This window comes from Balaenoptera physalus (assembly GCF_965194825.1).
Source record: "Balaenoptera physalus genome assembly, contig: HAP1_SCAFFOLD_2110, whole genome shotgun sequence".
Taxonomy (NCBI): Eukaryota; Metazoa; Chordata; class Mammalia; order Artiodactyla; family Balaenopteridae; genus Balaenoptera; species Balaenoptera physalus.
In genome coordinates this window covers 11569-27143 of record NW_028124695.1, presented here as the reverse complement: position 1 = coordinate 27143, position 15575 = coordinate 11569, and the positions used below count along the sequence as shown (strand labels likewise).

Here is a 15575-nt window from a genome sequence, read left to right as displayed (position 1 = left end):
TTTATTCAAGGAAGGAACCAGTGTGTAGCTAGAGTGTATATTTAGTTGGTAGAAATCACAAGGAGTTAGGGTGCGTATTCGCTGGAAACGGGGACCTGATGGCACAAGCCTTGCTTTCCCATTTTGAATGTTCCATTCCTGCTGCCTTGAACCTACCTAAATAACAGTTTTAGGACGGGTCTCTAGTGTCTGTCTGCAGGGTTCGGGGAAGGGAAAGAGTGTTCACTACATCAACTGGGTGCTTTCATAGACTGGATGGGAGCCTCGCCTGAGACGCTCTAGAGCATAAAGGAAACTTGACGTGAGTCCTTTCCTCAAGGTAAAGCCTAGAATAGCCCTGCCGATGTGGAAGCTTGGAGCAGAGTCTTTGAGGCATTAGCTTTAGGTCTGCTTTCTTTAACGTTAGTGAGCTTTTCAGGAAACGGAGGACCTCGCGTGGGCACCCTATTCCCTGCACGAACACCGAGTAGCGCCAGGTCCCACTAGGCTGCTAAGACACTTCCAGGCCCGAAAACCTTTCCCAGTCACTCTGTGTATGCTGAGTGTAGGGCAACACACTGCAAACTTCCTTGGGAGAGCTAGATTTCCTCAGCTCTCCAACAGCTCCAGGAAATGTGTTCTCTCAATTCCTACATGTCATGCAAATATGCCTCATTGCCCTAGGCTGAAGAACTGAGAAACCAATACTGCTTCGCATTCCTTCTACAAAGTCATACCTTAAGACCCCATCCTTACAGGAGAAAGTCGGCTTGCGTTCCTGCTGGAAACAAAGCAGAGTTCTTCCTCTTACACTGCAGGGTTTTAGAAGAAGATAAGCCCGATATCATACCTAGAGCGCTCCTTGGGGGAGGCGGTTGTTACAAGCAGGACTCCGTGCCAAATAAACTTTATTCAAGGAAGGGACTAGTGTGTAGCTAGAGTGTATATTTAGTTGGTAGAAATCACAAGGAGGTAGGCTGCGGGTTCGCTGGAAAAGGGGAACTTATGGCACAAGCCTTGCTTTCCCATTTTGAATGCTCCATTCATGCTGCCTTGAAGCTAAGTAAATAACAGTTTAGAACGGGTCTCTAGTCACTGTACGCAGGGCTCTGAAAAGGGAACGAGTCTTCTCTACATGAACAGGGTGTTTTCATAGCCTGATTGGAGCCTCTCCTGAGACACTCTAGAGATAAAAGGAAACATGTCGTGAGTCCTTTCCTCAAGGTAAAGCCTAGAATAGCCCTGCCGAAGTGGAAGCTTGGAGCGGAGTCCTTTAGGCATTAGTTTCAGGTCTGTTTCCTTTTAAGGTTAGTAAGCTTTTCAAGACACCGAGGACCTCGCGTGGGCACCTTATTCCCTGGAAGACCACCGAGTACCGGCAGTCTCCACTGGGCTACTAAGAAACATCCAGGCCCGGAAACCTTTCCCAGTCACTCTGTGTATTTTGTGTGTAGGCCAACACATTGCACTCTTCCTTGGAAGGGCTCTGGAAAGGTAACGAGTGTTTTCTACATCAACAGGGTGCTTTCATAGCCTGGGTGGGAGCCTCGCCTGAGACGCTCTAGAGCTGAAAGGAAACTTGATGTGAGTCCTTTCCTCAAGGTAAAGCCTAGAATAGCCCTGCCGATGTGGAAGCTTGGAGCAGAGTCCTTGAGGTTTAGCTTTAGGTCTGCTTTCTTTATAGTTAGTGAGCTTTTCAAGAAACGGAGGACATCGCGTGGGCACCCTATTCCCTGCACGAACACCGAGTACCGGCAGGCTCCACTAGGCTGCTAAGACACTTCCAGGCCCGAAAACCTTTCCCAGTCACTCTGTGTATTTTGTGTGTAGGCCAACACACTGCACTCTTCCTTGGAAGAGCTAGATTTCCTCAGCTCTCCAACAACTCCAGGAAATGTGTTCTCTCAAGTCCTATATGTCATGCAAATCTGCCTCATTGCCCTAGGCTGACCGGCACTGAGACACCAAAACTGCTTCGCATTCCTTCTACAAAGTCATACCTTAAGACCCCATCCTTACAGGAGAAAGTCGGCTTGCGTTCCTGCTGTAACCAAAGCACAGTTCTTCCTCTTACACTCCAGGGTTTTAGAAGAAGCTAAGCCCGATAGCCTATCCAGAGCGCTCCCTGGGGGAGGCGGTTGGCTACACGCAGAATTCCATGCAAAATAAACTTTATTCAAGGAAGGAACCAGTGTGTAGCTAGAGTCTATATTTAGTTGGTAGAAATCACAAGGAGTTAGGGTGCGTATTCGCTGGAAACGGGGACCTGATGGCACAAGCCTTGCTTTCCCATTTTGAATGTTCCATTCCTGCTGCCTTGAACCTACCTAAATAACAGTTTTAGGACGGGTCTCTAGTGTCTGTCGGCAGGGTTCGGGGAAGGGAACGAGTGTTCACTACATCAACAGGGTGCTTTCATAGACTGGATGGGAGCCTCGCCTGAGACGCTCTAGAGCATAAAGGACACTTGACGTGAGTCCTTTCCTCAAGGTAAAGCCTAGAATAGCCCTGCCGATGTGGAAGCTTGGAGCAGAGTCCTTGAGGCATTCGCTTTAGGTCTGCTTTCTTTAACGTTAGTGAGCTTTTCAGGAAACGGAGGACATCGCGTGGGCACCCTATTCCCTGCACGAACACCGAGTACCGGCAGGCTCCACTAGGCTGCTAAGACACTTCCAGGCCCGAAAACCTTTCCCAGTCACTCTGTGTATGCTGAGTGTAGGGCAACACACTGCAAACTTCCTTGGGAGAGCTAGATTTCCTCAGCTCTCCAACAGCTACAGGAAATGTGTTCTTCATGTCCTATATGTCATGCAAATCTGCCTCATTGCCCTAGGATGAGCAGCACTGAGAAACCAAAACTGCTTCGCATTCCTTCTACAAAGTCATACCTTAAGACCACATCCTTACAGGAGAAAGTCGGCTTGCGTTCCTGCTGTAACCAAAGCTCAGTTCTTCTTTTACACTGCAGGGTTTTAGAAGAGGCTAAGCCCGATAGCATACCTAGAGCGGTCCTTGGGGGAGGCGGTTGGCTACACGCAGAACTCTGTGCCAATAAACTTTATTCAAGGAAGGGACCAGTGTGTAGCTAGAGTGTATATTTACTTGGTAGAAATCACAAAGAGGTAGGCTGCGGGTTCGCTGGAAAAGGGGACCTGATGGCACAATCCTTGCTTACCCATTTTGAATTCTCCATTCAAGCTGCCTTGAAGCTACCTAAATAACAATTTAAGGACGGGTCTCCAGTCTCTGAAGGCAGGGCTCTGGGAAGGGAACGAGTGTTCTCTACATCAACAGGGTGCTTACATAGCCTGGGTGGGAGCCTCTCCTCAGACGCTTTAGAGTTAAAAGGAAACTTGACCTGAGTCCTTTCCTCAAGGTAAAGCCTAGAATAGCCCTGCCGAAGTGGAAGCTTGGAGCGGAGTCCTTGAGGCATTAGTTTCAGGTCTGTTTCCTTTTAAGGTTAGTAAGCTTTTCAAGACACCGAGGACCTCGCGTGGGCACCTTATTCACTGGAAGACCACCGAGTACCGGCAGTCTCCACTGGGCTACTAAGAAACATCCAGGCCCGGAAACCTTTCCCATTCACTCTGTGTATTTTGTGTGTAGGCCAAGACACTGCACTCTTCCTTGGAAGAGCTAGATTTCCTCAGCTCTCCAACAACTCCAGGAAATGTGTTCTCTCAAGTCGTATATGTCATGCAAATCTGCCTCATTGCCCTAGGCTGATTGGCCCTGAGAAACCAAAACTGCTTCGCATTCCTTCTACAAATTCACTCCTTAAGACCCCATCCTTACAGGAGAAAGTAGGCTTGCGTACCTGCTGTAACCAAAGCACAGTTCTTTCTCTTACACTGCAGGGTTTTAGAAAAGCTAAGCCCAATAGCCTACCTAGAGCGCTCCCTGGGGGAGGCGGTTGGCTATACGCAGAACTCCGTGCCAAATAAACTTTATTCAAGGAAGGGACCAGTGTGTACCTAGAGTATATATTTACTTGGTAGAAATCACAAGGAGGTAGGCCGCATGTTCGCTGGAAACGGGGATACTATGACACAAGCCTTGCTTACCCATTTTGAATTCTCCATTCATGCTGCCTTGAAGCTACGTAAATAACAGTTTTAGGACGGGTCTCTAGTTACTGTAGACAGGGCTCTGGGAGGGAACGAGTGTTCTCTACATCAACAGGGTGCTTTCATAGCCTAGGTGGGAGCCTCTCCTGAGGCGCTCTAGAGATAAAAGGAAACATGTCCTGTGTCCTTTCCTCAAGGTAAAGCCTTGAATAGCCCTGCCGAAGCTAAGTTTGGAGCAGTTTCCTTGAGCCATTAGATTCAGGTCTGTTTTCTTTTAAGGTTAGTAAGCTTTTCAAGACAACGAGGAACTCTCGTGGGCACCCTATTCCCTGCAAGAGCACCGAGTACCAGCAGGCTCCACTGGGCTACTAAGAAACATCCAGGCCCAGAAACATTTCCCAGTCACTCTGTGTATTTTGTGTGTAGGTCAACACATTGCACTCTTCCTTGGAAGAGCTAGATTTCCTCAGCTCTCCAATAACTCCAGGAAATGTGTTCTAGCAAGTCCTATATGTCATGCAAATCTCTCTCATTGCCCTAGGTTGAGCGGCACTGAGAAACCAAAACTACAACGCATTCCTTCTTTAAAGTCAAACCTTAAGACCCCATCCTTACAGGAGAAAGTCGGCTTGCTTTCCTGCTGTAACCAAAGCACAGTTCTTCCTCTTACACTCCAGGGTATTAGAAGAAGCTAAGCCCGATAGCCTACCCAGAGCGATCCCTGGGGGTGGCGGTTGGCTACACGCAGAATTCCGTGCCAAATAAACTTTATTCAAGGAAGGTACCAGTGTGTAGCTAGAGTGTATATTTACTTGGTAGAAATCACAAGGAGGTAGGCTGCATGTTCGCTGGAAACGGGGAACTTATGGCACAAGCCTTGCTTACCCATTTTGAATGCTCCATTCAAGCTGCCTTGAAGCTACCTAAATTACAATTTTAGGACGTGTCTCTAGTGTCTGTCGGCAGGGCTCGGGGAAGGGAACGAGTGTTCACTACATCAACAGGGTGCTTTCATAGACTGGATGGGAGCCTCGCCTGAGACGCTCTAGAGCATAAAGGAAACTTGACGTGAGTCCTTTCCTCAAGGTAAAGCCTAGAATAGCCCTGCCGATGTGGAAGGTTGGAGCAGAGTCTTTGAGGCATTAGCTTTAGGTTTGCTTTCTTTAACGTTAGTGAGCTTTTCAGGAAACGGAGAACCTCGCGTGGGCACCCTATTCCCTGCACGAACACCGAGTACCGCCAGGTTCCACTAGGCTGCTAAGACACTTCCAGGTCCGAAAACCTTTCCCAGTCACTCTGTGTATGCTGAGTGTAGGGCAACACACTGCAAACTTCCTTGGGAGAGCTAGATTTCCTCAGCTCTCCAACAGCTCCAGGAAATGTGTTCTCTCAATTCCTACATGTCATGCAAATATGCCTCATTGCCCTAGGCTGAAGAACTGAGAAAACAATACTGCTTCGCATTCCTTCTACAAAGTCATACCTTAAGACTCCATCCTTACAGGAAAAAGTCAGCTTGCGTTCCTGCTGTAACCAAAGCACAGTTGTTCCTCTTACACTTCAGGGTTTTAGAAGAAGCTAAGCCCGATAGCCTACCTAGAGCGCTCCTTGGGGGAGGCTGTTGGCTACACGCAGAACTCCGTGCCAAATAAACTTTATTCAAGGAAGGGACCAGTGTTTAGCTAGAGTGTATATTTACTTGGTAGAAATCACAAGTAGGTAGGCCGCGTCTTCGCTGGAAACGGGGACCTTATGGCACAAGCCTTGCTTTCCCATTTTGAATGCTCCATTCATGCTGCCTTGACGTTACATAAATAACAGTTTTAGGACGAGTCTTTAGTCATTGTAGGCAGGGCTCTGGGAAGGGAACGAGTGTTCTCTGCATCAACAGGGTGCTTTCATAGCCTGGGTGGGAGCCTCTCCTCAGACGCCCTAGAGATAAAGGAAACTTGACGTGAGTTCTTTCCTCCAGGTAAAGCCTTGAATAGCCCTGCCAAAGCTAACTAAGCTTGCAGCAGTTTCGTTGAGGCATTTGTTTTAGGTCTGTTTTCTTTTAAGGTTAGTAAGCTTTTCAAGACACCGAGGACCTCTCGTGGGCACCCTATTCCCTGCAAGAGCACCGAGTACCAGCAGGCTCCACTGGGCTACAAAGAAACATCCAGGCCCGGAAACATTTCCCAGTCACTGTGTATTTTGTGTGTAGGGCAACACACTGCACTCTTCCTTGGAAGAGCTAGATTTCCTCAGCTCTCCAACAACTCCAGGAAATGTGTTCTCTCAAGTCCTATATGTCATGCAAATCTCCCTCATTGCCCTAGGCTGAGCGGAACTGAGAAACCAAAACTGCAACGCATTCCTTCTTTAAAGTCAAACCTTAAGACCCCATCCTTACAGGAGAAAGTCGGCTTGCTTTCCTGCTGTAACCAAAGCACAGTTCTTCCTCTTACACTCCAGGGTTTTAGAAGAAGCTAAGCCCGATAGCCTACGCAGAGCGCTCCCTGGCGGAGGCGGTTGGCTACACGCAGAATTCCGTGCGAAATAAACTTTATTCAAGGAAGGGACCAGTGTGTAGCTAGAGTGTATATTTACTTGGTAGAAATCACAAGGGTTTAGGGTGCGTATTCGCTGGAAAAGGGGACCTGATGGCACAAGCCTTGCTTTCCCATTTTGAATGTTCCAGTCCTGCTGCCTTGAACCTACCTAAATAACAGTTTTAGGACGGGTCTCTAGTGTCTGTCGGCAGGGCTCGGGGAAGGGAACGAGTGTTCACTACATCAACAGGGTGCTTTCATACCTGGATGGGAGCCTCGCCTGAGACGCTCTAGAGCATAAAGGAAACTTGACGTGAGTCCTTTCCTCAAGGTAAAGCCTAGAATAGCCCTGCCGATGTGGAAGCTTGGGGCAGAGTCTTTCAGGCATTAGCTTTAGGTCTGCTTTCTTTAACGTTAGTGAGCTTTTCAGGAAACGGAGGACCTCGCGTGGGCACCCTATTCCCTGCACGAACACCGAGTACCGCCAGGTTCCACTAGGCTGCTAAGACACTTCCAGGCCCGAAAACCTTTCCCAGTCACTCTGTGTATGCTGAGTGTAGGGCAACACACTGCAAACTTCCTTGGGAGAGCTAGATTTCCTCAGCTCTCCAACAGCTCCAGGAAATGTGTTCTCTCAATTCCTACATGTCATGCAAATATGCCTCATTGCCCTAGGCTGAAGAACTGAGAAAACAATACTGCTTCGCATTCCTTCTACAAAGTCATACCTTAAGACCCCATCCTTACAGAGGAAAGTCGGCTTGCGTTTCTGCTGGAAACAAAGCACAGTTGTTCCTCTTACACTGCAGGGTTTTAGAAGAAGCTAAGCCCGATATCATACCTAGAGCGCTCCTTGTGGGAGGCGGTTGTTACACGCAGGACTCCCTGCCAAATAAACTTTATTCAAGGAAGGGACTAGTGTGTAACTAGAGTGTATATTTAGTTGGTAGAAATCACAAGGAGGTAGGCTGCGGGTTCGCTGGAAAAGGGGACCTTATGGCACAAGCCTTGCTTTCCCAATTTGAATGCTCCATTCATGCTGCCTTGAAGCTAAGTAAATAACAATTTTAGGACGGGTCTCTAGTCACTCTACGCAGGGCTCTCAAAAGGGAACGAGTTTTCTCTACATGAACAGGGTGTTTTCATAGCCTGATTGGAGCCTCTCCTGAGACACTCTAGAGATAAAAGGAAACATGTCGTGAGTCTTTTCCTAAAGGTAAAGCCTGGAATAGCCCTGCCGAAGCTAAGGTTGGAGCAGTTTCCTTGAGGCATTAGTTTCAGGTCTGTTTTCTTTTAAGGTTAGTAAGCTTTTCAAGACCCCGAGGACCTCGCGTGGGCACCCTATTCCCTGCAAGAACACCGAGTACCGGCAGGCTCCACTGGGCTACTAAGAAACAACCAGGCCCGGAAACTTTTCCCAGTCACTCTTTGTATTTTGTGTGTAGGCCAACACATTACACTCTTCCTTGGAAGGGCTAGATTTCCTCAGCTCTCCAACAACTCCAAGAAATGTGTTCTCTCAAGTCTTATATGTCATGCAAATCTCCCTCATTGCCCTAGGCTGAGCGGCACTCAGAAACCAAAACTGCAACGCATTCCTTCTTTAAAGTCAAACCTTAAGACCCCATCCTTACAGGAGAAAGTCAGCTTGCGTTCCTGCTGTAACCAAAGCACAGTTCTTCCTCTTACACTCCAGAGTTTTAGAAGAAGCTAAGCCCGATAGCCTACCCAGAGCGCTCCCGAGGGGAGGCGGTTGGCTACACGCAGAATTCCGTGCCAAATAAACTTTATTCAAGGAAGGGACCAGTGTGTAGCTAGAGTGTATATTTACTTCGTAGAAATCACAAGGAGGTAGGCTGCATGTTCGCTGGAAACGGGGAACTTATGGCACAAGCCTTGCTTACCACTTTTGAATGCTCCATTCAAGCTGCCTTGAAGCTACCTAAATTACAATTTTAGGACGGGTCTCTAGTGTCTGTAGGCAGGGCTCTGGGAAGGGAACTAGTGTTCTCTACATCAACAGGGTGCTTTCATAGACTGGGTAGGAGCCTCGCCTGAGACACTCTAGAGCTAAAAGGAAACTTGACGTGAGTCCTCTCCTCAAGGTAAAGCCTAGAATAGCCCTGCCGAAGTGGAAGCGTGGAGCGGAGTCCTTGAGGCATTAGTTTCAGGTCTGTTTCCTTTTAAGGTTAGTAAGCTTTTCAGGACACCGAGGACCTCGCCTGGGCACCTTATTCCCTGGAAGACCACCGAGTACCGGCAGTCTCCACTGGGCTACTAAGAAACATCCAGGCCCGGACACCTTTCCCAGTCACTCTGTGTATTTTGTGTGTAGGCCAACACACTGCACTCTTCCTTGGAAGAGCTAGATTTCCTCAGCTCTCCAACAGCTCCAGGAAATGTGTTCTCTCACGTCCTACATATCATGCAAATCTGCCTCATTGCCCTAGGCTGAGCAGCTCTGAGAAACCAAAACTGCTTCGCATTCCTTCTACAAAGTCATACCTTAACACCCCATCCTCACAGTAGAAAGTCGGCTTGCGTTTCTGCTGTAACCCCAGCACAGTTCTTCCTCTTACACTCCAGGGTTTTAGAAGAAGCCGAGCCCGATAGCCTACCCAGCGCGATCCCTGGGGGAGGCGGTTGGCTACACGCAGAATTACGTGCCAAATAAACTTTATTTAAGGAAGGGACCAGTGTGTAGCTAGAGTGTATATTTCCTTGGTAGAAATCACAAGGAGGTAGGCTGCATGTTCGCTGGAAACGGGGAACGTATGGCACAAGCCTTGCTTACCCATTTTGAATGCTCCATTCAAGCTGCCTTGAAGCTGCCTAAATAACAATTTTAGGACGGGTCTCTAGTCTCTGTAGGCAAGGCTCTGGGAAGGGAACGAGTGTTCTCTACATCAACAGGGTGCTTTCATAGCCTGGGTGGGAGCCTCTCCTCAGACGCTTTAGTCTTAAAAGGAAACTTGACCTGAGTCCTTTCCTCAAGGTAAAGCCTAGAATAGCCCTGCCGAAGTGGAAGCTTGGAGCGGAGTCCTTGAGGCATTAGTTTCAGGTCTGTTTCCTTTTAAGGTTAGTAAGCTTTTCAAGACACCCAGGACCTCGCGTGGGCACCTAATTCCCTGGAAGACCACCGAGTACCGGCAGTCTCCACTGGGCTACTAAGAAACATCCAGGCCCGGAAACCTTTCCCAGTCACTCTGTGTATTTTGTGTGTAGGCCAACACACTGCACTCTTCCTTGGAAGAGCTAGATTTCCTCAGCTCTCCAACAACTCCAGGAAATGTGTTCTCTCAAGTCCTATATGTCATGCAAATCTGCCTCATTGCCCTAGGCTGATCGGCACTGAGAAACCAAAACTGCTTCGCATTCCTTCTACAAATTCATACCTTAAGACCCCATCCTTACAGGAGAAAGTAGGCTTGCGTAACTGCTGTAAACAAAGCACAGTTCTTCCTCTTACACTGCAGGGTTTTAGAAAAGCTAAGCCCAATAGCCTACCTAGAGCGCTCCCTGGGGGAGGCGGTTGGCTATACGCAGAACTCCGTGCCAAATAAACTTTATTCAAGGAAGGTACCAGTGTGTACCTAGAGTATATATTTACTTGGTAGAAATCACAAGGAGGTAGGCCGCATGTTCGCTGGAAACGGGGATACTATGACACAAGCCTTGCTTACCCATTTTGAATTCTCCATTCATGCTGCCTTGAAGCTACGTAAATAACAGTTTTAGGACGGGTCTCTAGTTACTGTAGACTGGGCTCAAGGAGGGAACGTGTGTTCTCTACATCAACAGGGTGCTTTCATAGCCTAGGTGGGAGCCTCTCCTGAGGCGCTCTAGAGATAAAAGGAAACATGTCGTGTGTCCTTTCCTCAAGGTAAAGCCTTGAATAGCCCTGTCGAAGCTAAGTTTGGAGCAGTTTCCTTGAGGCATTAGATTCAGGTCTGTTTTCTTTTAAGGTTAGTAAGCTTTTCAAGACAATGAGGACCTCGTGTGGGCACCCTATTCCCTGCAAGACCACCGAGTACCGGCAGGCTCCACTGGGCTACTAAGAAACATCCAGTCCCGGAAACCTTCCCCAGTCACTCTGTGTATTTTGTGTGTAGGCCAACACACTGCACTCTTCCTTGGAAGAGCTAGATTTCCTCAGCTCTCCAACAGCTCCAGGAAATGTGTTTTCTCACCTCCGACATATCATGCAAATCTGCCTCATTGCCCTTGGCTGAGCGGCACTGAGAAACCAAAACTGTTTCGCATTCCTTCTACAAAGTCATACCTTAAGACCCCATCCTTACAGGAAAAAGTCAGCTTGCGTTCCTGCTGTAACCAAAGCACAGTTGTTCCTCTTACACTTCAGGGTTTTAGAAGAAGCTAAGCCCGATAGCCTACCTAGAGCGCACCTTGGGGGAGGCTGTTGGCTACACGCAGAACTCCGTGCCAAATAAACTTTATTCAAGGAAGGGCCCAGTGTTTAGCTAGAGTGTATATTTACTTGGTAGAAATCACAAGTAGGTAGGCCGCGTGTTCACTGGAAACGGGAACCTTATGGCACAAGCCTTGCTTTCCCATTTTGAATGCTCCATTCATGCTGCCTTGAAGTTACCTAAATAACAGTTTTAGGACGAGTCTTTAGTCATTGTAGGCAGGGCTCTGGGAAGGGAACGAGTGTTCTCTACATCAACAGGGTGCTTTCATAGCCTTGGTGGGAGCCTCGCCTGAGACGCTCTAGAGCTAAAAGGAAACTTGACGTGAGTCCTTTCCTCAAGGTAAAGCCCAGAATAGCCCTGCCGAAGTGGAAGGTTGGAGCGGAGTCCGTGAGGCATTAGTTTCAGGTCTGTTTCCTTTTAAGGTTAGTAAGCTTTTCAAGACACCGAGGACCTCGCGTGGGCACCTTATTCCCTGGAAGACCACCGAGTACCGGAAGTCTCCACTGGGCTACTAAGAAACATCCAGGCCCGGAAACCTTTCCCAGTCACTCTGTGTATGCTGAGTGTAGGGCAACACACTGCAAACTTCCTTGGGAGAGCTAGATTTCTTCAGCTCTCCAACAGCTACAGGAAATGTGTTCTTCACGTCCTATATGTCATGCAAATCTGCCTCATTGCCCTAGGATGAGCAGCACTGAGAAACCAAAACTGCTTCGCATTCCTTCTACAAAGTCATACCTTAAGACCACATCCTTACAGGAGAAAGTCGGCTTGCGTTCCTGCTGTAACCAAAGCACAGTTCTTCTTTTACACTGCAGGGTTTTAGAAGAGGCTAAGCCCGATAGCATACCTAGAGCGATCCTTGGGGGAGGCGGTTGGCTACACGCAGAACTCTGTGCCAAATAAACTTTATTCAAGGAAGGGACCAGTGTGTAGCTAGAGTGTATATTTACTTGGTAGAAATCACAAGGAGGTAGGCTGCGGGTTCGCTGGAAAAGGGGACCTGATGGCACAATCCTTGCTTACCCATTTTGAATTCTCCATTCAAGCTGCCTTGAAGCTACCTAAATAACAATTTAAGGACGGGTCTCCAGTCTCTGAAGGCAGGGCTCTGGGAAGGGAACGAGTGTTCTCTACATCAACAGGGTGCTTACATAGCCTGGGTGGGAGCCTCTCCTCAGACGCTTTAGAGTTAAAAGGAAACTTGACCTGAGTCCTTTCCTCAAGGTAAAGCCTAGAATAGCCCTGCCGAAGTGGAAGCTTGGAGCGGAGTCTTTGAGGCATTAGTTTCAGGTCTGTTTCCTTTTAAGGTTAGTAAGCTTTTCAAGACACCGAGGACCTCGCGTGGGCACCTTATTCCCTGGAAGACCACCGAGTACCGGCAGTCTCCACTGGGCTACTAAGAAACATCCAGGCCCGGAAACCTTTCCCATTCACTCTGTGTATTTTGTGTGTAGGCCAAGACACTGCACTCTTCCTTGGAAGAGCTAGATTTCCTCAGCTCTCCAACAACTCCAGGAAATGTGTTCTCTCAAGTCGTATATGTCATGCAAATCTGCCTCATTGCCCTAGGCTGATTGGCCCTGAGAAACCAAAACTGCTTCGCATTCCTTCCACAAATTCATTCCTTAAGACCCCATCCTTACAGGAGAAAGTAGGCTTGCATACCTGCTGTAACCAAAGCACAGTTCTTTCTCTTACACTGCAGGGTTTTAGAAAAGCTAAGCCCAATAGCCTACCTAGAGCGCTCCCTGGGGGAGGCGGTTGGCTATACGCAGAACTCCGTGCCAAATAAACTTTATTCAAGGAAGGGACCAGTGTGTACCTAGAGTATATATTTACTTGGTAGAAATCACAAGGAGGTAGGCCGCATGTTCGCTGGAAACGGGGATACTATGACACAAGCCTTGCTTACCCATTTTGAATTCTCCATTCATGCTGCCTTGAAGCTACGTAAATAACAGTTTTAGGACGGGTCTCTAGTTACTGTAGACAGGGCTCTGGGAGGGAACGAGTGTTCTCTACATCAACAGGGTGCTTTCATAGCCTAGGTGGGAGCCTCTCCTGAGGCGCTCTAGAGATAAAAGGAAGCATGTCCTGTGTCCTTTCCTCAAGGTAAAGCCTTGAATAGCCCTGCCGAAGCTAAGTTTGGAGCAGTTTCCTTGAGCCATTAGATTCAGGTCTGTTTTCTTTTAAGGTTAGTAAGCTTTTCAAGACAACGGGGAACTCTCGTGGGCACCCTATTCCCTGCAAGAGCACCGAGTACCAGCAGGCTCCACTGGGCTACTAAGAAACATCCAGGCCCGGAAACATTTCCCAGTCACTCTGTGTATTTTGTGTGTAGGTCAACACATTGCACTCTTCCTTGGAAGAGCTAGATTTCCTCAGCTCTCCAATAACTCCAGGAAATGTGTTCTAGCAAGTCCTATATGTCATGCAAATCTCTCTCATTGCCCTAGGTTGAGCGGCACTGAGAAACCAAAACTACAACGCATTCCTTCTTTAAAGTCAAACCTTAAGACCCCATCCTTACAGGAGAAAGTCGGCTTGCTTTCCTGCTGTAACCAAAGCACAGTTCTTCCTCTAACACTCCAGGGTTTTAGAAGAAGCTAAGCCCGATAGCCTACCCAGAGCGATCCCTGGGGGTGGCGGTTGGCTACACGCAGAATTCCGTGCCAAATAAACTTTATTCAAGGAAGGTACCAGTGTGTAGCTAGAGTGTATATTTACTTGGTAGAAATCACAAGGAGGTAGGCTGCATGTTCGCTGGAAACGGGGAACTTATGGCACAAGCCTTGCTTACCCATTTTGAATGCTCCATTCAAGCTGCCTTGAAGCTACCTAAATTACAATTTTAGGACGTGTCTCTAGTGTCTGTCGGCAGGGCTCGGGGAAGGGAACGAGTGTTCACTACATCAACAGGGTGCTTTCATAGACTGGATGGGAGCCTCGCCTGAGACGCTCTAGAGCATAAAGGAAACTTGACGTGAGTCCTTTCCTCAAGGTAAAGCCTAGAATAGCCCTGCCGATGTGGAAGGTTGGAGCAGAGTCTTTGAGGCATTAGCTTTAGGTCTGCTTTCTTTAACGTTAGTGAGCTTTTCAGGAAACGGAGAACCTCGCGTGGGCACCCTATTCCCTGCACGAACACCGTGTACCGCCAGGTTCCACTAGGCTGCTAAGACACTTCCAGGTCCGAAAACCTTTCCCAGTCACTCTGTGTATGCTGAGTGTAGGGCAACACACTGCAAACTTCCTTGGGAGAGCTAGATTTCCTCAGCTCTCCAACAGCTCCAGGAAATGTGTTCTCTCAATTCCTACATGTCATGCAAATATGCCTCATTGCCCTAGGCTGAAGAACTGAGAAAACAATACTGCTTCGCATTCCTTCTACAAAGTCATACCTTAAGACTCCATCCTTACAGGAAAAAGTCAGCTTGCGTTCCTGCTGTAACCAAAGCACAGTTGTTCCTCTTACACTTCAGGGTTTTAGAAGAAGCTAAGCCCGATAGCCTACCTAGAGCGCTCCTTGGGGGAGGCTGTTGGCTACACGCAGAACTCCGTGCCAAATAAACTTTATTCAAGGAAGGGACCAGTGTTTAGCTAGAGTGTATATTTACTTGGTAGAAATCACAAGTAGGTAGGCCGCGTCTTCGCTGGAAACGGGGACCTTATGGCACAAGCCTTGCTTTCCCATTTTGAATGCTCCATTCATGCTGCCTTGACGTTACCTAAATAACAGTTTTAGGACGAGTCTTTAGTCATTGTAGGCAGGGCTCTGGGAAGGGAACGAGTGTTCTCTGCATCAACAGGGTGCTTTCATAGCCTGGGTGGGAGCCTCTCCTCAGACGCCCTAGAGATAAAGGAAACTTGACGTGAGTTCTTTCCTCCAGGTAAAGCCTTGAATAGCCCTGCCAAAGCTAACTAAGCTTGCAGCAGTTTCGTTGAGGCATTTGTTTTAGGTCTGTTTTCTTTTAAGGTTAGTAAGCTTTTCAAGACACCGAGGACCTCTCGTGGGCACCCTATTCCCTGCAAGAGCACCGAGTACCAGCAGGCTCCACTGGGCTACAAAGAAACATCCAGGCCCGGAAACATTTCCCAGTCACTGTGTATTTTGTGTGTAGGGCAACACACTGCACTCTTCCTTGGAAGAGCTAGATTTCCTCAGCTCTCCAACAACTCCAGGAAATGTGTTCTCTCAAGTCCTATATGTCATGCAAATCTCCCTCATTTCCCTAGGCTGAGCGGAACTGAGAAACCAAAACTGCAACGCATTCCTTCTTTAAAGTCAAACCTTAAGACCCCATCCTTACAGGAGAAAGTCGGCTTGCTTTCCTGCTGTAACCAAAGCACAGTTCTTCCTCTTACACTCCAGGGTTTTAGAAGAAGCTAAGCCCGATAGCCTACGCAGAGCGCTCCCTGGCGGAGGCGGTTGGCTACACGCAGAATTCCGTGCGAAATAAACTTTATTCAAGGAAGGGACCAGTGTGTAGCTAGAGTGTATATTTACTTGGTAGAAATCACAAGGGTTTAGGGTGCGTATTCGCTGGAAAAGGGGACCTGATGGC

The 15575-nt window shown here is 48.1% G+C and overlaps 1 long non-coding RNA gene across 1 annotated transcript; it reads left to right on the top strand.

Annotated features, from left to right (window-relative positions):
• The first annotated feature begins 336 nt into the window (after positions 1 to 336).
• LOC309654138 lies at positions 337 to 8797 on the top strand. The gene is made up of 3 exons (XR_014259927.1): positions 337 to 385; positions 6088 to 6108; positions 8771 to 8797. It is a non-coding gene; the product is annotated as an uncharacterized lncRNA (long non-coding RNA).
• Positions 8798 to 15575: the final 6778 nt, after the last annotated feature.